The sequence below is a fragment of the Triticum aestivum genome, chromosome 4B, assembly GCF_018294505.1.
Source record: "Triticum aestivum cultivar Chinese Spring chromosome 4B, IWGSC CS RefSeq v2.1, whole genome shotgun sequence".
NCBI lineage: Eukaryota > Viridiplantae > Streptophyta > Magnoliopsida > Poales > Poaceae > Triticum > Triticum aestivum.
This window is the reverse complement of record NC_057804.1, coordinates 586,097,734-586,121,967: the sequence shown is the minus strand read 5'-3', so window position 1 is coordinate 586,121,967 and position 24,234 is coordinate 586,097,734. Positions and strand designations below refer to the sequence as shown.

General features: G+C 42.3%; 1 pseudogene; it reads right to left on the bottom strand.

Annotated features, from left to right (window-relative positions):
- Nucleotides 1-395: 395 nt before the first annotated feature.
- Nucleotides 396-2,393, bottom strand: LOC123089291 (uncharacterized; annotated as a pseudogene).
- Nucleotides 2,394-24,234: the final 21,841 nt, after the last annotated feature.

The window sequence follows — 24,234 nt, the reverse complement described above, 5'->3', positions numbered from 1 at the left end:
ACGTTAATGGTAACAGGTCACGGGGGGGTCGCAGGGATAACAGTCCATTTGTTATTTAGTTTGGCACATGCCATTAATGTTATCAGTTACCTTTACAGTGTTTGGTGTGGCACTATAATCTGAATACATCAGACAAATTTCACATGCAGAACCAGTTCTAAATTCATGCAATTTGACAAGGTTTTCACATGCATTTCACAGGTGCTTCACTAGCGCAGATTCAAACTCATCAAACAAGTACATAATTTAAAAATATTTTTGCATTCATCCAAGACATCCTTTAACCAGATTTTGACACCGCTTCTAAAATGCATATTAACTCATTAATACAAACTCAGACTTCAACAACAATTCGAGATAAACTACATAATTAGTCCCCAAAATTATTTTGTAAGGCAAGTCCAAAGGAAAATTTCAGAATCTTGCAAAGTAGCTTTTCCATCGACCATTCCTCTGATCAACCACACCACCCATCTTTTCTAATCAACCGTGCTTCTTTTTTCATCTGCCAAAATAAGCAAGAGTTAAATGAGAAATAAAGAAACAGACAAGAGACAACCACTAATTCAAAAATTAATAGCAGAACAAGCACTCTGATTGCAAAATTGGATCAATCCATAATCATCATCATTTATTCTGTTGTTCACTAGAAAATCACTTGACCTAGCAAGACAATCAAGAACTCCAATGATAATTTATTTGGCATATATCTAAGCTAATGTTTATTATCCATGTTCATTGTAAATTAACATCACATGTTAAGCTTGTCAAGTAGAGATTGGATGGAACATATACTACGAATGTAAGCAGAGATTGGATGGAACATATACTATGAGTGTCAAGTAGAAGCAGGAAGTCAACTAGACATTGCAAATGCATATACTAGCAGCAAGTCAACTCGAGATGGCAAATCATATACTAGCAGCTAGTCAAGTAGAGATTACAGATTCGTATAGTAGCTAGCCAATCAGAGGTAGATGTTATCAAAGCTGATAGGAGTTTAGCAAAAGAGATTTTGGAGTCTAGCAAAAGGATACCAAAGAGCATTTTTAGGACATACTCCCTCCTCAGATTTTCTGGAAGCGCAAGCATCATGTTCATCTGATCTGGAGCTTTAGCAAATACGGTTGCAGCCTCAACGATCTCGCTCCCGGTAAAGCTAAGCCTAGCCAATTCACTAATAGCCTTCTCTTTTGATTTCTGCTCAGGATAGTCTTGCGCTGCTTCTCGTGCCATTGATGCTGACAATGATGCTGCCATTGTACCCACATATTGTGTCACATTGTTGAGCTGGCTATTGACATCTTGAAGCATCACTGCAAAGGGATCACTTGGTCTCGTCACCCTCTTTGGCCTTGGTTCTTTCCCCTGCCTCTTGGAACTAGTTCCATCCATAAAGTGAGTATCGACAGACCGTCTAGCTGTCCCTTTTGAGATCAAGTCCTCTTCCTCGTGTTCCTCTTCTTCTATAGCAATTTCATTTTCCAAGTTTCCCACTGCCTCACCAAAGCCTTCAGCATTTTCTCCAGTTGCTATGTCCATGCCATAAATAGCAGCCAACTGCTCAAAGTATAGAAATGGGACACCATACAATCCCTTTGCCTCACTATGAATCTACAATTTTTTTCATAAAAGAAGGAACTTAGTCTCTGATAGGAATGCGACAGGTATATAAAAAGGCAACAAGCAATAATAGAAACAATAAGAAGGCAGGAAAGTTACAACATCAAGCAAAGGTACAACATCTTCTCGTTAACAATAGCAATGTGCATAGCAACATTACAATAACGATAACAAGGCAGCAAGCAATTCAGCATTAACAAGCAGTTCAGTTTTGATGGGTGAAGTGATCTACCTTACAATGTGCTTCATACTATGCCTTCTCACATTGAATCATCTTCTGGTTTCCATCCCATGTGAAACCACTTTTGGATAACATTACTTCAAGAGCACCAAATTTTGTCCTAAAGTGCCTCACTCTTGACTCGATGTGTGGAATTGCAGAGATACCACAACCCGGGCACTTTTTAGCAAGGTGCTTCTCCAATACCACCAGGTATCCATTTTTGAAGCTACCATCTGCCTTCCACCTTGGGTCCAAAGACAACTCATACAAGGCTTTAATAAGTTCATCATCCTCATCCGAAGTCCACTTCCTTTTATTCTTGCCTCTTCCACGAGACGTACTTGAGGTGTCCACATCCATATCTGTACAAAGGAAGAACAAATAAAAATAATAAACAAATATATATGAAATGGGACCAATGCAAATGAGATGAAATTGAAGCTTATTTGAAAAAAACAAAACTAGCAACAAAGTGAACAAATAGAAATGGTTTATACCTCAATGACCCCTAGCAGCCCTATGTCTATTATACATGTCTTGCGCAAGATTATATAATAATGAATTCTGGTTGACCTAATTCTCACTCCATGTCTTCCAATGTTTCTTGTATTATTGGCTCGTCATTATCAAGTGGGTCTAGCGGCATATTTTGCAAGATTAAATTGTGCAAGAGTGTACATGCCATGATGATTCGACATTGGGTCTTCATACAAAAAAGGACGGGGACCTCAAAATCGCCCACTGACCCTTGAGTCTTCCGAAAGACCTTTCTACAATATTTCAGGCTCTAGCGTGCCGCATGTCGTAATACTCCTCTGCACTACGAGGTGGGTTCTATGCTGTCCAAGCACCCAAGTGATACCTTTGACCACGGTATGGAGCTAAAAATCCTTTCGCATTTGTGTAACCAGCATCGACAAGATAATATTGATCTTCAGGGACACGCAACCCATTTGGCCTTGAGATGGCATCTCTAAGAACACGACCATCATGTGCAGAACCCTCCCAACCAGGTAGTATGTAAATGAACTGCATGTCAGGTGCACACACACCTAACACATTTGTATCTATATCACCCAACCTTGATCGGTATCTTCCTTTCATAGTAGCTGGGACGGTTACCCCTACGTGTGTTCCATCTAACGCTCCAAGACAATTCTACATGATAAACAACAATGTGCAAACATTAGCATCTTTACCACTATTGAGTTCATCTAGTAATTTTTTTTCCTTAGTAGCTATTTACCTTGAAATATTTCCATTTACCATCTGTGCAGTCCTCGGGTATAGGTTCTGGTTTCTTAAGTAGCAATGGATGAAGCTTCAAAACCGCTAGAAGACAAGCATTGAAGTTCCTACTAACTGGCTCCGGGCTTCGGTAAAAGAATTTCCATATTGTCATATTTTTGAAATGGTGAGCTAATACATAAAGGAATGATGTCACTATCTCATCCAATGATGTATTCCTTGTACCCCTTAGGCCACCAACATCTCTCACCATCTCACATAATATATGAAATCTTCTCCTATCCATACGAAGTTGACTTATACACGCTGCATTGCTCTCACCAATTAGTTTATACAAATTCTCTCCTCTTAGCTCTCTAATTCTAAGCCTCCTTTCTATTTGCCAACACTTTCTTCTATAAACTAATTCAAAGATTAACCACACATAATAGTATACAAGCATAATGGCACTCATCGGATTAATAAATGCTACATTTCTTCTTCAACGTCTCGCGCTTAAGGGAAGACGGGCCATAATTGAAAATATATACAAGATATAGGGTAATTCCAGGAGGTGCGGTTGCTTGCTAAAAGAAATTAATGTCTACTTGAGTGTATGGGTGAAGTAAATATATGATATCATGTGTTCTTGTCATTTCTTGTTGTTGCATTCGCAAGATTCATACCACTATAAGAACAAAATATCGATAAGAACAGATCAACATTAGGGGAAGAACTCACCAACCGATGGGGGGGAGAGGAATGAGCAGGACAACCAATGAACCACTGTTGGGAAAAAGAATGTGAAAGTGGAGGTTGATAAGCGAAAATACAGTACACTTCAGATCCTGCACACGAAAACAAAACAAAATTTTAGAAATTGCTATCATTTATAAGCTAGCAAAATAGTATACAAACAAAATAATAGTTCTCCTAAAGAGAACAGGTCAAAGAGTGTAAATAAGTGGGACCGTCGTCATCATATATAGTATGCACACGGTCACATATTATTAGCATCTAGAGATCATAAGACTGAATTAGAAACATAATTCTCAAGTTGAAATCTCAAGGCAGCAACATATATATAAACAGGACACAAAGACAAGCTAGATACCACTATAAATAAGAACAGATCAAAATGTTCAGTTAACTCAATCTGGTTCGCAGCAATATGTTCAGTTAAGTCATCCTTGCAATTGTAGCATGACCGTCATCATGAGTGACGCATAGGCTTAATCTCCATAGAATTTGTTTCTCACCATGGCTATCTTTATAGCTCCCATTTTCAGGTCATGATTAATCACAACTAGTTTACTTCTATCTACAATACACAACTGCTAGAACCAAACAGTACAGGACAAGATGATCAAGAACAGATCAATATTTTTCTAGTGTCTCATCGAATCAAGAAGAAATCAAGAAAAAAATGTAAATGATGTTTAGCCCTAAACTAATCTGGTAGCATGGCCGGTGCTGCTTCTCGATGGCAAGAACAAGGATGACTAGATGGCTCTGGCACAGAACAGTGAGATGCTGGATCTGACACACACACACACACACGTCCTCTTTGAACCCCCACGCAAGCGAGCATGATGTGGATGTCCAGGCTCGAGATCTTGCGCAAGGACCTGGGAAACTGAAAGGATGAGAGGTGTCCTGTGAAAAACCACAAGATCTGGTCGATCCACTGGCGTACGCATGGGGAAGAAGGAGCGGACGGTCAGGTGACCTACCTACAGCCCTGAAGCTTGAGGTGTCGCCGTGTCGGAGAAGGAGCGGGCGGGCTTCTTCTTGACGCCGGGGAAGTCGGCCTCGACGCCTCCTACGCTGACGGGGGTGGCCGGAGAAGGAGATCAGCGAAGGCCAGTCGAGGGCTGGAGGTGGCGGAGGGGAAGGGTTGGAGGCTCGGGTGCTCGAGGAAGGGATCTGTTTGCGGTCAGGTTCGGGCGTAATTGGACCGAGACTTGGGTGGGATCTGTTTACACCATAACGAATAACGGAACTACCTAAACAATAAACTATTAACGCAATCCATTACCTTCGTTATCAGGTTGCGTTACAATTTGCCCAACCAAACACCTCCATAGTGAATACATGAACTCCTCAAACTACGGTCATCACCGAGAAGTATCCCGATTATTGTCACTTCGGGGTTGTTGGATCATAACACATAATAGGTGACTATAGACTTGCAAGATAGGATCAAGAACACACATATATTCATAAAAACATAATAGGTTCAGATCTGAAATCATGGCACCCAGGCCCTAGTGACAAGCATTAAGCATAGCAAAGTCATAGCAACATCAATCTCAGAACATAGTGGATACTAGGGATCAAACCCTAACAAAACTAACTTGACTACATGGTAAATCTCATCCAACCCATCACCGTCCAGCAAGCCTATGATGGAATTACTCACGCACGGTGGTGAGCATCATGAAATTGGTGATGGAGGATGGTTGATGATGATGACGACGACGAATCCCCCTCTCCGGAGCCCCGAACGGACTCCGGATCAGCCCTCCCGAGAGAGATTAGGTCTTGGCGGTGGCTCCGTGTCGCGAAAAGCGATGAAACTTTCTCTCTGATTTTTTTCTCCGCGAGATGGAAGATATAGAGTTGGAGTTGAGGTCAGTGGAGGTCCAGGGGGCCACGAGATAGGAGGGCGCGCCCTAGGGGGGCGCGCCCCCTGTCTCGTGGACAGTCCGTGGGCCCCTGGCCTTGATTCTTTCACCAAAAATTCTTATTAATTCTGAAAAGTGTCTCCGTGGATTTCCAGGACATTCCAAGAACTTTTCTTTTCTACACATAAAACAACATCATGGCAGTTCTGCTGAAAACAGCGCCAGTCCGGGTTAGTTTTATTCAAATCATGCAAGTTAGAGTCCAAAACAAGGGCAGTAGTGTTTGAAAAAGTAGATACGTTGGAGACGTATCAGGTTCGAGCTTATTAGGTTGAAATTTTTTTCACATAAGCATCGTAGTCCCAAACTTTAAGAAATGACAACTTTGGTTTCTTGCCAAACCACAGGTCATAAGGCGTCGTCTCAAAATGGATTTTGATGGTGCCCTATTTAAAGTGAATGCAACTGTCTCTAATGCATAACCTCAAAATGATAGTGGTAAATCGATAAGATACATCATAGATCGCACCATATCCAATAAAGTGCGGTTATGATGTTCGGACAGACCATTACGCTGGGTGTTCCATGTGGCAATAGCTGTGAAACTATTCCACATTGTTTTATATGAAGGCCAAACTCGTAACTCAAATATTCTCCTCCACGATCAGATCGTAGAAACTTTATTTTCTTGTTATGATGATTCTCCACTTCACTCTGAAATTCTTTGAACTTTTCAAATGTTTCATACTTGTGTTTCATTAAGTAGATATACTCATATCTGCTCAAATCATCTTGTGAAAGTCAAAAAATAATATCCCGCCATGAGCATCAACACTCATTGGACCACATACATCGGTATGTATTATTTCCAATAAGTCACTAGCTCGTTCCATTGTTCCGGAGAACGGAGTTTTAGTCATCTTGCCCATAAGGCATGGTTCGCAAGCATCAAATGATTCATAATCAAGTGATTCCAAAAGTCCATCAGCATGGAGTTTCTTCATGCGCTTTACACCGATATGACCCAAACGGTAGTGCCAAAAATATGTTGCACTATCATTATCAACTTTGCATCTTTTGGCATCAATATTTTGAATATTTGTATCACTATGATCGAGATCCAACAAACTTATTTTCATTGGGTGTATGACCATTGAAGGTTGTATTCATGTAAACAAAACAACAATTATTCTCTAACTTTAAATGAATAACCATATTGTAATAAACATGATCAAATCATTCATGCTCAACGCAAATGGCAAATAACATTTATTTAGGTTTAACACTAATCCTGAAAGTATAGGGAGTGTGCGATGATGATCATATCAATCTTGGAACCACTTCCAACACACATCGTCACTTCACCCTCAACTAGTCTCTGTTTATTCTGTAACTCCTGTTTTGAGTTACTAATTTTTAGCAACCTAACAAGTATCAAATACTCAGGGGCTACTATAAACACTAGTAAGGTACACATCAATAACCTGTATATCAAATATACCCTTGTTCACTTTGCCATCCTTCTTATCCACAAAATATTCAGGGCATCCGCTTCCAGTGACCATTTCCTTTGCAGTGTAAGCACTCAGTTTCAGGCTTTGGTCTAGCTTTGGGCTTCTTCGCGAGAGTGACAACTTGCTTGTCATTCTACTTGAAGTTCCCTTTCTTTCCCTTTGCCCTTTTCTTGAAACTAGTGGTCTTGTCAATCATCAACACTTGATGCTCTTTCTTGATTTCTACCTTCATCGATTTCAATATCACGAAGAGCTCGGGAATCGTTTTAGTCATCCCTTGCATACTATAGTTCATCACGAAGTTCTAGCAACTTGGTGATGGTGACTAGAGAACTCTGTCAATCACTATCTTATCTGGAAGATTAACTCCCACTTGATTCAAGTGATTGTAGTACCCAGACAATCTGAGTACATGCTCACTGCTTGAGCTATTCTCCTCCATCTTTTAGCTATAGAACTTGTTGGAGACTTCATATCTCTCAAAACGGGTATTTGCTTGAAATATTAACTTCAACTCCTGGAACATCTCATATGGTCCATGACGTTAAAAACGTCTTTGAAGTCCCGATTCTAAGCTGTTAAGCATGGTGCACTAAACTATCAAGTAGTCATCATATTGAGCTAGCCAAACGTTCATAACATCTGCATCTGCTCCTGCAATAGGTCTGTCACCTAGCGGTGCATCAAGGACATAATTCTTTTGTGCAACAATGAGGATAAACCTCAGATCACGGACCAAGTCCACATCATTGCTACTAACATCTTTCAACTTAGTTTTCTCTAGGAACACATATAAAAACATAGGGAAGCAACAACGTGAGCTATTGATCTACAACATAATTTGCAAAAATACTACCAGGACTAAGTTCATGATAAATTAAAGTTCAATTAATCATATTACTAAAGAACTCCCACTTAGACAGACATCTCTCTAGTCATCTAAGTGATCACGTGATCCAAATCAACTAAACCATGTCCGATCAACACGTGAGATGGAGTAGTTTTCAATGGTGAACATCACTATGTTGAACATATCTACTATATGATTCACGTTCGACCTTTCGGTCTTCGTGTTCCGAGGCCATATCTGTATATGCTAGGCTCGTCAAGTATAACCTAAGTATTCCACGTGTGCAACTGTTTTGCACCCGTTGTATTTGAACGTAGAGCCTATCACACCCGATCATCACGTGGTGTCTCAGCACGAAGAACTTTCGCAACGGTGCATACTCAGGGAGAACACTTCTTGATAATTAGTGGAGATCATCTTAAAATGCTATCGTCAATCAAAGCAAGATAAGATGCATAAAGGATAAACATCACATGCAATCAATATAAGTGATATGATATGGCCATCATCATCTTGTGCTTGTGATCTCCATCTCCGAAGCACCGTCGTGATCACCATCGTCACCGGCGCGACACCTTGATCTCCATCGTAGCATCATTGTCGTTTCCCCATCTATTGCTTCTACGACTATCGCTACCGCTTAGTGATAAAGTAAAGCAATTACAGGGCGCTTGCATTTCATACAATAAAGCGACAACCATATGGCTCCTGCCAGTTGCCGATAACTCGGTTACAAAACATGATCATCTCATACAATAAAATATAGCATCACGTCTTGACCATATCACTTCACAACATGCCCTGCAAAAACAAGTTAGACGTCCTCTACTTTGTTGTTGCAAATTTTACGTGGCTGCTACGGGCTGAGCAAGAACCGTTCTTACCTAAGCATCAAAACCACAACGGTAGTTCGTCAAGTTAGTGCTGTTTTAACCTTCTCAAGGACCGGGCATAGCCACACTCGGTTCAACTAAAGTTGGAGAAACTGACACCCGCCAGCCTCCTGTGTGCAAAGCACGTCGGTAGAACCAGTCTTGCGTAAGCGCACGCGTAATGTCGGTCTGGGCCGCTTCATCCAACAATACTGCCGAACCAAAGTATGACATGCTGGTAAGCAGTATGACTTGTATCGCCCACAACTCACTTGTGTTCTACTCGTGCATATAACATCTACGCATAAAACTAGGCTCAGATGCCACTATTGGGAACGTGATAATTTCAAAAAAAATCCTACGCACACGCAAGATCATGGTGATGCATAGCAACGAGAGGGAGAGTGTATCTTCATACCCTTGAAGATCGCTAAGCGGAAGCATTTATCAACGCGGTTGATGTAGTCGTACGTCTTCACGATCCGACCGATCCAAGTACCGAACGCATGGCACCTCCGAGTTCTGCACACATTCAGCTTGATGACGTCCTCGCCTTCTCGATCCAGCAAGACGGGCGAAGTAGTAGATGAGTTCCTGCAGCACGACGACATGGTGACGGTGTTGGTGAAGAACAATCTCCGCAGGGCTTCGCCTAAGCACTACGGAAACTATGACGGAGGATAAACTAGAGGGGACGGGGTTGCCGACACACGGCTTGGTGTTTCTTGATGTGTCTTTGGTGCTAGCCCCGCCCCTCTATTTATATGTTGAGCCCTGGGGTCGAAACTTGGAGCAAAAGCCTCCACAAAGTCGGTTTCACCCGAAAGGCAAGAGTCCTTCTCGGACTCCAGGGCCAGACGCCAGGGTTCCCGGCGTTTGGACCCAGAGGCCAGGGACCCTGGCATCTGGCCCCTGGACTCCGCAAAACTTCCTTTTGCGCTTTCCAAAAACCTTGTGGGCTTTCCCCTTTGGCCCAAATAACGTGTTCTCGTACCCAAATATTTCGGGAAACATCCGGAACCCCTTCCGGTGAATTCAGGAACCCTTCCGGAGACCAAACAACATTATCCCATATATTAAACTTCATCTCCGGACCATTGCGGAGTACCTTGTCATGTTCGTGATCTTATTTGGGACTCCGAACGACGTTCGGTTACCAACATACATAACTCATATAATACTATATCGTCAACGAACGTTAAGCGTGCGGACCCTACGGGTTCGAGAACTATGTAGAAATGACCGAGACATCTCTGTGGTCAATAACCAATAGCGGAACCTGGATGCCCATATTGGCTCCTACATATTCTACAAAGATCTTTATCGGTCAAACCGCATAATAACATACGTTGTTCCCTTTGTCATCGGTATGTTACTTGCCTGAGATTCGATCGTCGGTATCTCAATACCTAGTTCAATCTCGTTACTGGCAAGTCTCTTTACTTGTTACGTAATGCATCATTCCGTAACTAACTCATTAGCTACATTGCTTGCAAGGCTTATAGTGATGTGTATTACCGAGAGGGCCCAGAGATACCTCTCCAACAATCGGAGTGACAAATCCTAATATCGAAATACGCCAACTCAACAAGTACCTTCGGAGACACCTGTAGATCTCCTTTATAATCACCCAGTTACGTTGTGACATTTGGTAGCACACAAAGTGTTCCTCCGGTAAACGGGAGTTGCATAATCTCATAGTCATAGGAACATGTATAAGTCATGAAGAAAGCAATAGCAACATACTAAACGATCAAGTGCTAAGCTAACGGAATGGGTCAAGTCAATCACATCATTTTCCTAATGATGTGATCCCGCTAATCAAATGAAAACTCATGTCTATGGCTAGGAAACCCAACCATCTTCGATCAACGAGCTAGTCAAGTAGAGGCATACTAGTGACACTATGTTTGTCTATGTATTCACACATGTATTATGTTTCCGGTTAATACAATTCTAGCATGAATAATAAACATTTATGATGAAATAAGGAAATAAATAATAACTTTATTATTGCCTCTAGGGCATATTTCCTTCATAACACCTTAAGATACAAATCAACCAAAACCCTAATGTCACCTAGATACTCCAATGTCACCTCAAGTATCCGTGGGTATGATTATACGATATGCATCACACAATCTCAGGTTCATCTATTCAACCAACACAAAGAACTTCGAAGAGTGCCCCAAAGTTTCTACCGGAGAGTCAAGACGAAAACATGTGCCAACCCCTATGCATAAGTTCACAATGTTACGGAACCCGCAAGTTGATCACCAAAACATACATCAAGTGGATCACGTGAATATCCCATTGTCACCACAGATAAGCACATGCAAGGCATACATCAAGTGTTCTCAAATCCTTAAAGACTCAATCTGATAGGATAACTTCAAAGGGAAAACTCAATCCATTACAAGAGAGTAGAGGGGAGAAACATCATAAGATCCAACTATAATAGCAAATCTCGCGATACATCAAGATCATACCACCTCAAGAACACGAGAGAGAGAGAGAGAGAGAGAGAGATCGAACACATAGCTACTGGTACATACCCTCAGCCCCGAGGGTGAACTACTCCCTCCTTGTCATGGAGAGCGCTGGGATGATGAAGATGGCCACCGGTGATGGATCCCCCCTTCGGTAGGGTGCCGGAACAGGGTCACGATTGGTTTTTGGTGGCTATAGAGGCTTGCGGCAGCAGAACTCCCGATCTATTGTGCTCCTGGATGTTTTTGGAGTATATGGGTATATATAGGAGGAAGAAGTAGGTCAGTGGAGCTGCGAGGGGCCCACGAGGGTGGGGGGCACGCCCAGGGGGGCAGGCGCGCCTCCTTGCCTCGTGGCCTCCTTGCTTCTTTCTTGACGTCCACTCCCAGTCCTCTAGATCACGTTTGTTCCAAAAATCACTCTCCCAAAGGTTTCATTCCGTTTGGACTCCTTTGATATTCCTTTTCTGGGAAACACTGAAATAGGCAAAAAAACAACAATTTGGACTGGGCCTCCAGTTAATAGGTTAGTCCCAAAAATAATATAAAAGTGTATAATAAAGCCCATTAAACATCCAAAACAGATAATATAATAGCATGAACACTTCATAAATTATAGATACATTGGAGACCTATCACGGAGCAAAATAGGAAGACAAAGGGGGTGGGGAAATGTGTTCCTCACCGCAGATTCAAACGCCGTCTGCCGTGAACTAGACCATGCCACCACCAGAAACCACCACGGACGAGGGAAAGGGGAGCGAGACAATGGTTGATTTGAAACCGCAGCCTGAGAGTGGGGGAGAAGTAGTGCGGGCGTAGGAGGAGAGGGGATAGTGGAGATCATGGTGATTGGGCGATACGAGCGGTTTCAGCTGGGCCCGCTTGTCAGCGGCGAGAAGCAATAGTAATGGCTAGCGTTGTCTCAGAACAAACTGCTGAAATGATTGCACATCATTGGATTCGATCGGGCGGCAATGCATCCGTGCGGATCTGTTGCAAACTGCCAGTCGGTAGGATTTTAGTTTTCTCGATGAAATAAAGGTGCTAGCTAGCTAGCTAGCTCCTAGCGTCATTGATAATATCAGAAAAGCAAGCAATGTCATCATCATGCCGGCCATGACCCAAAATCAAATAATAGAGACCGGCAAGTAAATGTAGACGTACATGTTTGGGTAAAAAAGAGAGGATCAGACTGTTAGATGTGTATAGCCCCTTTTCGGTTCATCCCCATTGTATAAGGGGTTTTCTGCACTTTACCACACATGTATATGTAATGTCCTTTGGCCCTCGGTGAATACTAGTTGCTGTTTATCCAACATGGTATTAGATGTTAGGTTCCCCTCTCTCCCACACGCTGCAACTCCGTGCTAGCTCATCCCCCGATTCACCCACTTCGTCCCCTTGTCATCCGGCTATTGATGCTCGTTGCCCGTTCAGGCCACTGTCGCACCCGGCCCTCCTTGTTGTGGATTCGGCTGATCCACCCACTGCCAGGTCTGGCCCGGTCGCCGCCGCTTCCTGACTAGCCGGACACCCTCGCCCCAAGCTCCGCTCGGCCCTCCTCGCCGCGGATCTGGCCGCCCCGGCCTGCTCCACTGCCAGGCTCGGCCCAGCCGCCGCCGCCTCCTACCAGCCCTCCTCGCCGCGGATCCGACCACCTCGACCTTCTCTGCTGCCAGGCTCGTCCCGGCCGCTGCCGCCTCCTGCCGGCCGATCGCCGGCACCCCTGCTCCGCTTGGCCTTCCTCGCCTCGGATCTGGTCAGGGCCTGCTTGTCCCGTCCCTCGCTCGGTCGCTCGTACAGAGCGCTCCTACTCTCGTTCGGCATGGCTAATGCTTGGGCTGGTTGACCCGGTGTAGTTGTCATTAGTAAAAAAGAGCTCGTGATGTCTTCGTCGGGCTATGTGGTTGTTCCTCGGTGCTCGGTGATCTTCGATGGCACCAACTATGCTGAGTTTGTGGGTTTCATGTGCATCCACATGCGAGGTCTTCTCCTGTGGGGCGTTCTCTCTCGCGAGGCTCCTTGTCCGCCCTGCCCTGTTGCTCATGTGGCTCCTATCCCGCCAGTGCCACCCGCTCTTGCTGCTGATACTTCTCAGGCTGATCGGGATACAGCCAAGGCCCTTGACGATGCTGTAGTTGATGCTTATGATCAGCAGGTATGCGCCTACTCAGATGCTCTAGCTGTTTATCGGGATGATATGTATGCTTACACTCAGTGGTGCAATGATGATGCTCGAGTTGCTGTTGTTCTCACTGCGAGTGTCTTACCTAAGTTTGCGTCTAATTTCATGGGTCTTGGTACTGTTGCTGCAATTTTGTCCTATCTTTGTCAGCAATATCAGCCATCTGGTGATGTTGTCTACTTATCTGTGGTGTTTCGGGAGCACGCTCTTCAGCAGGGTGACTCTTTTGTTGATGAGTTCTACTCACAGAGCTCTGCCATCTGGCGTCAACTTCACCCTCTCAGGACAGTTGTTTGTGGTACTTGTCGTTGTTGCCAGACGGTGCAGTCAGACTTGGAGTTTCTTCACCTCCATGAGTTCTTATCTCGCCTTCATCCCGAGTTTGAGCCTCGGCGTGCTCACCTGCTTGCTCGTGGTCGTGTTCCTTTTCCGGAGGTGCTTGCAGAGCTTCATGCTGAGGAAACATGCCTTCGTTTTGCTGGTATGCTTGTGGTTTCCACTGTTCTTGCTGCCCGAGCGCCTGTGTCGTCTGCTCGCCTCACCACTCCTCTGCTCCTGCACACACCACCAGGGGGCGGGTTACCCTCCTTCTTTAGGAGAGGGTCGGTTGCGCTCGCACACCTTCTGTGGCTACTGCAATAGGCCAGGTCACCCAGAGTCTGATTGTCACAAGAAGCGGAAAGACCTGAAGCAATCTTCTTCTAGCGGGACTCATGCATCTTCCTCGACTTTATCGCTCACTGGCCAGGATACTCGTGCATCTTCCTTCTTCAGGATGTTGGCTTCCTCTAGTTCTCCCTCGACGGGTTCTATTGCCGCTGTGACTGCCACCACAACTCCGCTCCCGCCGGAGCCTACTCACTCAAGTACATCCTCGTGGGTTCTGGATTCTGGAGCTTCTTTTCATATGTCTTCTGATTCTTCTACTTTATCTTCTCTTCGACCTCTTGATTTTCCTCTTAATGTTCTCACTGCCGATGGCACACCTCTTCCTGTTACTAGTCGTGGCATCCTTTCTACTTCGTCCTTTTCGGTTCCTAGTGTTACTCATGTTCCTCGTCTTACCATGAATCTCTTTTCCGCTGCCCAACTTACTGATTCTGGCTATCGTGTCATTCTTGATGCCGACCCTGGTTCTGTTCAATATTGTCGCACTCAGGCTCTGGTTGGCGCTCGCCCTCGGCGCCGTGAGTCTGAGGGCCAGTGGGAGGTTGACTGGCTTCGTGATCCTTCCGCTGCTACGACATATGCCAGCTCACATGCTCTAGCTGCCTCCTCTTCTGCGTCCTTCCAGCTGTGGCATCATCGACTTGGTCACATCTATGGCTCTCGCTTGTCCTCATTAGTACACCAAGGCATCTTAGGGTCTGTCTCTGGTGATGTTTCATTGCATTGTGATGGTTGTAGGCTTGGCAAACAGACTCAGTTACCTTATCCTACTAGTGAGTCTGTATCTCAGCGTCCTTTTGACTTAGTTCATTCTGATGTATGGAGTCCTGCTCCTTTTGACTCAAAAGGGGGCCATCGCTACTATGTTCTGTTTATTGATGATTTCTCTTGCTACACTTGGCTTTATTGTATGAAATCTCGCAGTGAGGTTCTCTCCATATACAAGTGTTTTGCTGCCTGATAACCCACAAGTGTAGGGGATCGCAACAGCTTTTGAAGGTAGAGTATTCAACCCAAATTTATTGATTCGACACAAGGGGAGCCAAAATAATATTCTTAAGTATTAGTAGTTGAGTTGTCAATTCAACCACACCTGGATAACTTAGTATCTGCAGCAAAGTATTTAGTAGCAAAGTAGTATGATAATAATGGTAACAATGGCACAAGTAAAGATAATAGTTTTGTAGGAATTGTAACAGTAGCAACGGAAAAGTAAATAAGCGAAGCACAACATGTGAAAAGCTCGTAGGAATTGGATCAGTGGTGGATAATTATGTCGGATGCGATTCCTCATGTAATAGCTATAACCTAGGGTGACACAGAACTAGCTCCAGTTCATCAATGTAATGTAGGCACGTATTCCGAATATAGTCATACGTGCTTATGGAAAAGAACTTGCATGACATATTTTGTCCTACCCTCCGGTGGAAGCAGGGTCCTAGTGGAAACTAAGGGATATTAAGGCCTCCTTTTAATAGAGAACCGGAACAAAGCATTAGCACATAGTGAATACATGAACTTCTCAAACCATGGTCATCACCGAGAAGTATCGCGATTATTGTCACTTTGGGGTTGTCGGATCATAACACATAATAGGTGACTATAGACTTGCAAGATAGGATCAAGAACTCACATATATTCATGAAAACATAATAGGTTTAGATCTGAAATCATGGCACTCGGGCCCTAGTGACAAGCATTAAGCATAGCAAAGTCATAGCAACATCAATCTCGGAACATAGTGGATACTAGGGATCAAACCCTAACAAAACTAACTTGATTACATGGTAAATCTCATCCAACCCATCACCGTCCAGCAAGCCTACGATGGAATTACTCACGCACGGCGATGAGCATCATGAAATTGGTGACGGAGGATGGTTGATGATGATGACGGCGACGAATCGCCCTCTCCGGAGCACCGAATGGACTTCAGATCAACCCTCCCGAGAGAGATTAGGGCTTGGCGGTGGCTCCGTATCGTAAAACGCGATGAAACTTTCTCTTTGATTTTTTTCTCCGTGAAACGGAATATATGGAGTTGGCGTTGAGGTCGGTGGAGCATCAGGGGGCCCACGAGACAGGGGGCGCACCCAGGGGGTGCCCCCACCCTCATGGACAGGGTGTGGCCCCCTGGCCTTGATTCTTTTGCTAGTATTTTTTATATTTTCCAAAACTTATCTCCGTGGATTTTCAGGTCATTCTGAGAACTTTTGTTTTCTGCACAATAAACAACATCATGGTAGTTCTGCTGAAAACAGCGTAAGTCCGGGTTAGTTTCATTCAAATCATGCAAGTTAGAGTCCAAATCAAGGGCAAAAGTGTTTGGAAAAGCAGATACGTTGGAGACGTATCAACTCCCCCAAGCTTAAACCTTTGCTTGTCCTCAAGCAATTCAGTTGATAAACTGAAAGTGATAAAGAAGAACTTTTACAAACTCTGTTTTCTCTTGTTGTTGTAAATATGTAAAGTCAGCATTCAAGTTTCAGCAAGTATTATGAACTAACCATACTCACAATAACACTTAGGTCTCACAATTACTCATATCAATGGCATAATCAACTAGCGAGCAATAATAATAAAACTCGGATGACAACACTTTCTCAAAACAATCATAATATGATATAACAAAAAGGTATCTCGCTAGCCCTTTCTGAGACCGCAAAACATAAATGCAGAGCACCTTTAAAGATCAAGGACTGACTAAACATTGTAATTCATGGTAAAAGAGATCCATTCAAGTCATACCCAATATAAACCAATAGTAATGAATGCAAATGACAGTGTGCTCTCCAGCGGGTGCTTTTTAATAAGAGGGATGATGACTCAACATAAAAGTAAATAGATAGGCCCTTCGCAGACGGAAGCAAGGATTTGTAGAGGTGCCAGAGCTCGATTTTTAAATAGAGATGAATAACATTTTGAGCGGCATACTTTCACTGTCAACGCAACAACTATGAGATGGCGATATCTTCCATACTACATGCATTATAGGCGGTTCCCAAACAAAATGGTAAAAGTTTATACTCCCCCACCACCAACAAGCATCAATCCATGGCTTGCTCGAAACAACGAGTGCCTCCAACTAACAACAGCCCTTGGGGAGTTTTGTTTAATTACATTGATTTGCTTTGATCTTTTTGGATCATGGGACTGGGCATCCTGGTTACTAGCCATTCTCTCGTGAATGAGGAGCAGAGTCCACTCCTCTTGAGAATAACCCACCTAGCATGGAAGATACAGATAGCCCTAGTTGAAACATGAGCTCCTCGAGCATACAAAACAGAATTTCATTTGAAGGTTTGGAGTTTGGCACATACAAATTTACTTGGAACGGCAGGTAGATACCGCATATAGGAAGGTATGGTGGACTCATATGGAACAACTTTGGGGTTTAAGGAGTTTGGATGCACAAACAGTATTCCCACTTAGTACATGTGAAGGCTAGCAAAAGACTGGGAAGCGACCAACTAAGAGAGCGACAACAGGTATGAACATGCATTAAAATTAATTCACACGAGTACAAGCATGAGTAGGATATAATCCACCATGAACATAAATATCATGAAGGCTATGTTGATTTGTTTCAACTACATGTGTGAACATGTGCCAAGTCGAGTCACTCAATTCATTCAAAGGAGGATACCATCCCATCATACCACATCAAAATCATTTTAATAGCATGTTGGCACACTAGGTAAACCATTATAACTCATAGCTAATCAAGCATGGCACAAGCAACTATAATCTCTAAAGGTCATTACAAATATGTTTACTTCATAATAAGCTAAATCAGGAACGATGAACTCATCATATTTACAAAAACAAGAGAGGTTGAGTTCATACCAGCTTCTCTCATCTCAATCAGTCCATCATATATCGTCATTATTGCCTTTCACTTGCACGACCGAACAATGTGTATAATAACAATAGTGCACGTGCATTGGACTAAGCTGGAATCTGCAAGCATTCAACTCAAGAGAGAAGACAAGTAATATGGGCTCTAAGTTAAATAAACAATCATGCATATGAGAGACACTAAACATTTTCAGTATGGTCTTCTACTCTCGACCCCCCGAAGGAAAGAAAATAAAATAAAACTATTTACACGGGAAAGCTCCCAACAAGTAAGAAGAAGAACGGGAAATCCTTTTGGGTTTTCATTTTAAGTCTACTACAATCATGGAAATTAAACTAACTATTTTTTTTGTTTTTCTTAAGGTTTATCAAACACACAAGAAGAAATCTAGAAAAAGAAAATTAAACTAACATGGATAATACAATGAAAGAGTATGAGCACCGACAACTAGAATAGTTTGTGAACATGAATGTAAAGTCGGTGAGAAATACATACTCCCCAAGCTTAGGCTTTTGGCCTAAGTTGGTCTATTGCCAAGGACCGTGGCTACTCTCACCGGTGTACTGAGGGGTGTAATCAGGATACCACTGGTTGGCCATCTCCTCCGGATCACACTGGTAAGATGATGCACGATAAGGGTCCAGTGAAGGTCCGGGCTCAGGCTCAGGCTCTGGAGTGGATTCTTGGCCTCGATGAGCGTACACCGCTTCCGACATGACAAGATAATTAACTGCAGTCAAATCAAACAACAGAGGCGCAGGCAGAATAATAGTATCATTGTGTTTCTTATTAAATCTCAAGTTATACAGGAGCATCTTATCATCATTATGAACAATAAACTCATGTGCTACCATGCTCCTGTAATCTAAAATGTAAGAAGGCAATATTGTCTCCTCTTCCTCATGGTGCCTAATAGGTATCTCAAAATGTTTAGCAAGACATGCAGCATAGGTACCTCCAAAGATGGGGCCTTTTGTACAGTTCAGGCTTAGCCGTTTAGCAATAACGGCACCCATACTAAAACTATTATCACCAAACAAGGCATGGAACAGAATAATAATATTACGGACACTGAAGTTTCCACTGTTCCCACGACCTATTAAGCATCGACTAGCAAATATGGAAAAGTAGCGTAAAACAAGAAAATGTATGCTAGAGATTCTTGCATCGGAACCCTTCTTTGGATCCCCTAAACTAATGGTGTTAACAAAGCCATCCACCTCTTTACGATGTGGTTCATCTAATTTACCCTCAAAGGGTATTCTACATACCGCGCAAAAATTACGTAAAGACATTTCCTTGAATTCATCATATAAATGGAACGATACTGAAGGAGGTGATTTCTTAGGATAGTAATAAAAGTTTTGCACGAAAGTATTGATGAGTAAGAGTTACTGATCAATCCGGTCATGGAGGAATTCGGTGTGGCCTGCATTCTCGATCAAAGAATAAAAGTCTTCATAAATTCCGGCTTCTCTCAAGAAATCGTCACAGGGCCATTCACACGGTCGTACTTCCGCTATGCGAGGAAGATTATACTTGGCCTTTTCCTTCTCTTTAGCTTGTTTTTCCTGGGAGCCTTGGCTAGAAGAGCCCCTCAAAAATCTCCTTAACATTTTCTGAAAATTTCTGAAATTTTAGTAACTTCAAAATAAAAGTGAATAAAACTAAACAAGATTGGTAGCAACCACTCCTACAAGTGCCTAGAGCCTATATCATGCATTAGAATTACATGTTCCATGGGACCTCATAAATTTGACATGCAAGCTCAAGAACAGGGTCACCTATGCAGAAAAAATTTGCAATGAATAAAGCACTAGAACAAAAACTAATTGGACCAATGGAGGAGTCACATACCAAGCAACAATCTCCCAAAGCAGTTTTGTGAATGGAGCTTTGTGCAAGGAGATCAAAAATCGCAGCAAAATGAGCTAGAACTCATGCTTGAGCTGGATGGGGACTTTTTGGGGAAGAAGATGGAGTGTGTGGGTGCAGGAATAAGTGGAGGGGGGCCACCCTGTCCCATGAGATAGGGGGCGCGCCCAGGAGGGGAGGGCGCGCCCTCCACCCTCGTGGCCAGGTGCTTGCCCCTCCTGCGGTGTTTTCAGTGCCTAAAATCCTCAAATATTCCATAAAAAATCATACTAAATTTGCAGGGCATTTGAGCACTTTTATTTTCAGGATATTTTTTTATTGCACGGATAATTCAGAAAACAGAAAGATAATACTATTTTTGCTTTATTTATTCTAAATAACAGAAAGTAAAAAGAGGGTACAGAAGGTTGTGCCTTCTAGTTTCATCCATCTCATGATCATCAAAATGAATCCACTAACAAGGTTGATCAAGTCTTGTTAACAAGCTCATTCCGAATAACATGGAACCGGAGAAATTTCGAATAACACTAGGTTACCTCAACGGGGATATGAACATCCCCAATAATAAGAATATCATACTTTTTCTTGACACTAGGAAGAGGAAATTCAAAACCTCCAATAATGATAGTTGGAACTTTTCCAATAGAATTGATGCTATGAACTTGAGATTGTTTCCTCGGAAAGTGTACCGTATGCTCACTATCATTGACACGAAAAGTGACATTGCCTTTGTTGCAAACAATAACAACCCCTGCAGTATTCGAAAAGGGTCTACCAAGGATAATCGACATACTATCGTCCTCGGGAATATCAAGAATAACAAAGTCCGTTAAGACAGTGACATTTGCAACCACAACAGGCACATCCTCACAAATACCGACAGGTATAGCAGTTGATTTATCAGCCATTTGCAAAGATATTTCAGTAGGTTTTAACTTATTCAATTCAAGTCTACGATATGAAGAGAGAGGCATAACACTAACACCGGCTCCAAGATCACATAAAGCAGTTTTAACATAATTTCTTTTAGTGGAGCATGGTATAGTTGGTACCCCTGGATCTCCAAGTTTCTTTGGTATTCCACCCTTAAACGTATAATTAGCAAGCATGGTGGAAATTTCAGCTTCCGGTATCTTTATTTTATTTGTAATGATATCCTTCATATACTTAGCATAAGGATTTACTTTAAGCATATCAGTTAAGCGCATACGTAAGAAGATGGGTCTAATCATTTCAGCAAAACGCTCAAAATCCTCATCATCCTTTGTCTTGGATGGTTTAGGGGGAAAAGGCATGGGTTTCTGAACCCATGGTTCTCTTTCTCTATCGTGCTTCCTAGCAACAAAATCCCTCTTATCATAACGTTGATTCTTTGATTGTGGGTTATCAAGATCAATAGCAGGTTCAATCTCTACATCATTATTTTTGCTAGGTTGAGCATCAACATGAACATTATCATTAACATTATCACTAGATTCATGTTCATCACCTGATTGTGTTTCAGCATCAGAAATAGAAATATCATTGGGATTCTCAGGTGTGTCTATAACAGGTTCACTAGAAGCATGCAAAGTCCTATCTTTTTCTTTTTCTTCTTTTTAGAAGAACTAGGTGCCTCTAAATTATTACTCTGGGAATCTTGCTCGATTCTCTTAGGGTGGCCTTCAGGATACAAAGGTTCCTGAGTCATTCTACCAGTTCTAGTAGCCACTCTAACAGCAAAGTCATGTTTATTATTTAATTCATCGAGCAAATCACTTTGAGCTTTAAGTACTTGCTTAGCTTGAGTGGTAACCATAGAAGCATATTTGCTAATGAGTTTAAGTTCACCTTTAACTCTAGCCATATAATCACTCAAGCGTCCTATCTCGAAAGCATTATTCTTTAATTATCTGCCAACATAAGCATTAAAAATTTCTTGTCTAGCCATAAAGTCATCAAATTCATCTAAGCATGGGCTATGAAATTTAGTAGAGGTAATTTCAACTTTATCATATCTATAGATAGAATTTACATTACTACCTGTGTCGGGTTATCAGGACAATGTGGTTCTTCGACAGGCGGTTTATTAAGACCATGTATTTCTTCAATAGGTGGTAAATTCTTAACATCTTCAGCTTTAATACCTTTTTCTTTAATTGATTTATTAGCCTCTTGCATATCTTCAGGACTGACAAATAGAACACCTCTCTTCTTTGGAGTTGGTTTAGGTATAGGCTCAGGAGTTGGCTCAATTGGTTCAGGAATTGGCTCAGGGAGAGTCCAATTATTTTCATTAGTCAACATATTATACAATAGTAATTCAGCTTGGTCGGCTGTTCTTTTCCTGAAAACACAACCAGCACAACTATCCAAGTAGTCCTTGGAAGCATCGGTTAGTCCATTATAAAAGATATCAAGTATTTCATTTTTCTTAAGAGGATGATCAGGCAAAGCATTAAGTAATCGGAGAAGCCTGCCCCAAGCTTGTGGGAGACTCTCTTCTGTGATTTGCACAAAATTATATATTTCCCGCAAGGCAGCTTGTTTCTTATGAGCAGGGAAATATTTATTAGAGAAGTAATAAATCATATCCTGGGGACTACGCACACAACCAGGATCAAGAGAATTAAACCAAGTTTTAGCATCACCCTTTAATGAGAACGGAAATATCTTAAGGATATAATAATATAGAAACTTCTCATCATTAGTGAACAGGGTGGCTATATCATTTAACTTGGTAAGATGTGCCACAACAGTTTCAGATTCAAGGCCATAAAAAGGATCAAATTCTGCCAAAGTAATTATTTCAGGATCAACAGAGAATTCATACTCCTTATCAGTAACACAGATAGGTGAAGTAGCAATAGCGGGGTCAGGTTTCATTCTAGCATTAAGAGATTGCTGCTTCCATTTAGCTAATAACTTCTTAAGATCATATCTATCTTTGCAAGCAAAGATAGCTCTAGCAGCTTCCTCAGTCATAACATAACCCTCGGGAACAACAGGTAATTCATAATAAGGGGGAGAACTTTCATCATCACTATCATCAATAATAGCATCTTCAATAATTCCATTCTCTCTAACCCTAGCAAGTTGTTCATCAAGAAATTCACCTAATGGCAAAGTAGTATCACGCACAGAAGTAGTTTCATCATAAGTATCATGCATAGAAGAAGTGTCATCATCAATAACATGCGACATATCAGAATTCATAGCAGTAGCAGGTTTAGGTGTCACAAGCTTACTAATAACAGAAGGAGAATCTAGTGCAGAGCTAGATGGCAGTTCCTTACCTCCCTTCGTAGTTGAGGGCAAAATCTTAGTTCTTTCGTCTTCCAAGTTCCTCATAGTGATCAACAGATATAAATCCCAAGTGACTCAAAGAATAGAGCTATGCTCCCCGGCAACGGCACCAGAAATTAATCTTGATAACCCACAAGTATAGGGGATCGCAACAGCTTTCGAGGGTAGAGTATTCAACCCAAATTTATTGATTCGACACAAGGGGAGCCAAAAGAATATTCTTAAGTATTAGCAGTTGAGTTGTCAATTCAACCACACCTGGATAACTTAGTATCTGCAGCAAAGTATTTAGTAGCAGAGTAGTATGATAATAATGGTAACAGTGGCAAAAGTAAAGATAATATTTTTGTAGGAATTGTAACAGTAGCAACGAAAAAATAAATAAGCGAATCACAAGATGTGAAAAGCTCGTAGGCATTGGATCAGTGATGGATAATTATGTCGGATGTGATTCCTCATGTAATAGCTATAACCTAGGGTGACACAGAGCTAGCTCCAGTTCATCAATGTAATGTAGGCATGTATTCCGAATATAGTCATACGTGCTTATGGAAAAGAACTTGCATGACATATTTTGTCCTACCCTCCCGTGGCAGTGGGGTCCTAGTGGAAACTAAGGGATATTAAGGCCTCCTTTTAATAGAGAACCGGAACAAAGCATTAGCACATAGTGAATACATGAACTCCTCAAACTACGGTCATCACCGAGAAGTATCCCGATTATTGTCACTTCGGGGTTGTCGGATCATAACACATAATAGGTGACTATAGACTTGCAAGATAGGATCAAGAAGTCACATATATTCATGAAAACATAATAGGTTCAGATCTGGAATCATGGCACTTGGGCCCTAGTGACAAGCATTAAGCATAGCAAAGTCATAGCAACATCGATCTCAGAACATAGTGGATACTAGGGATCAAACCCTAACA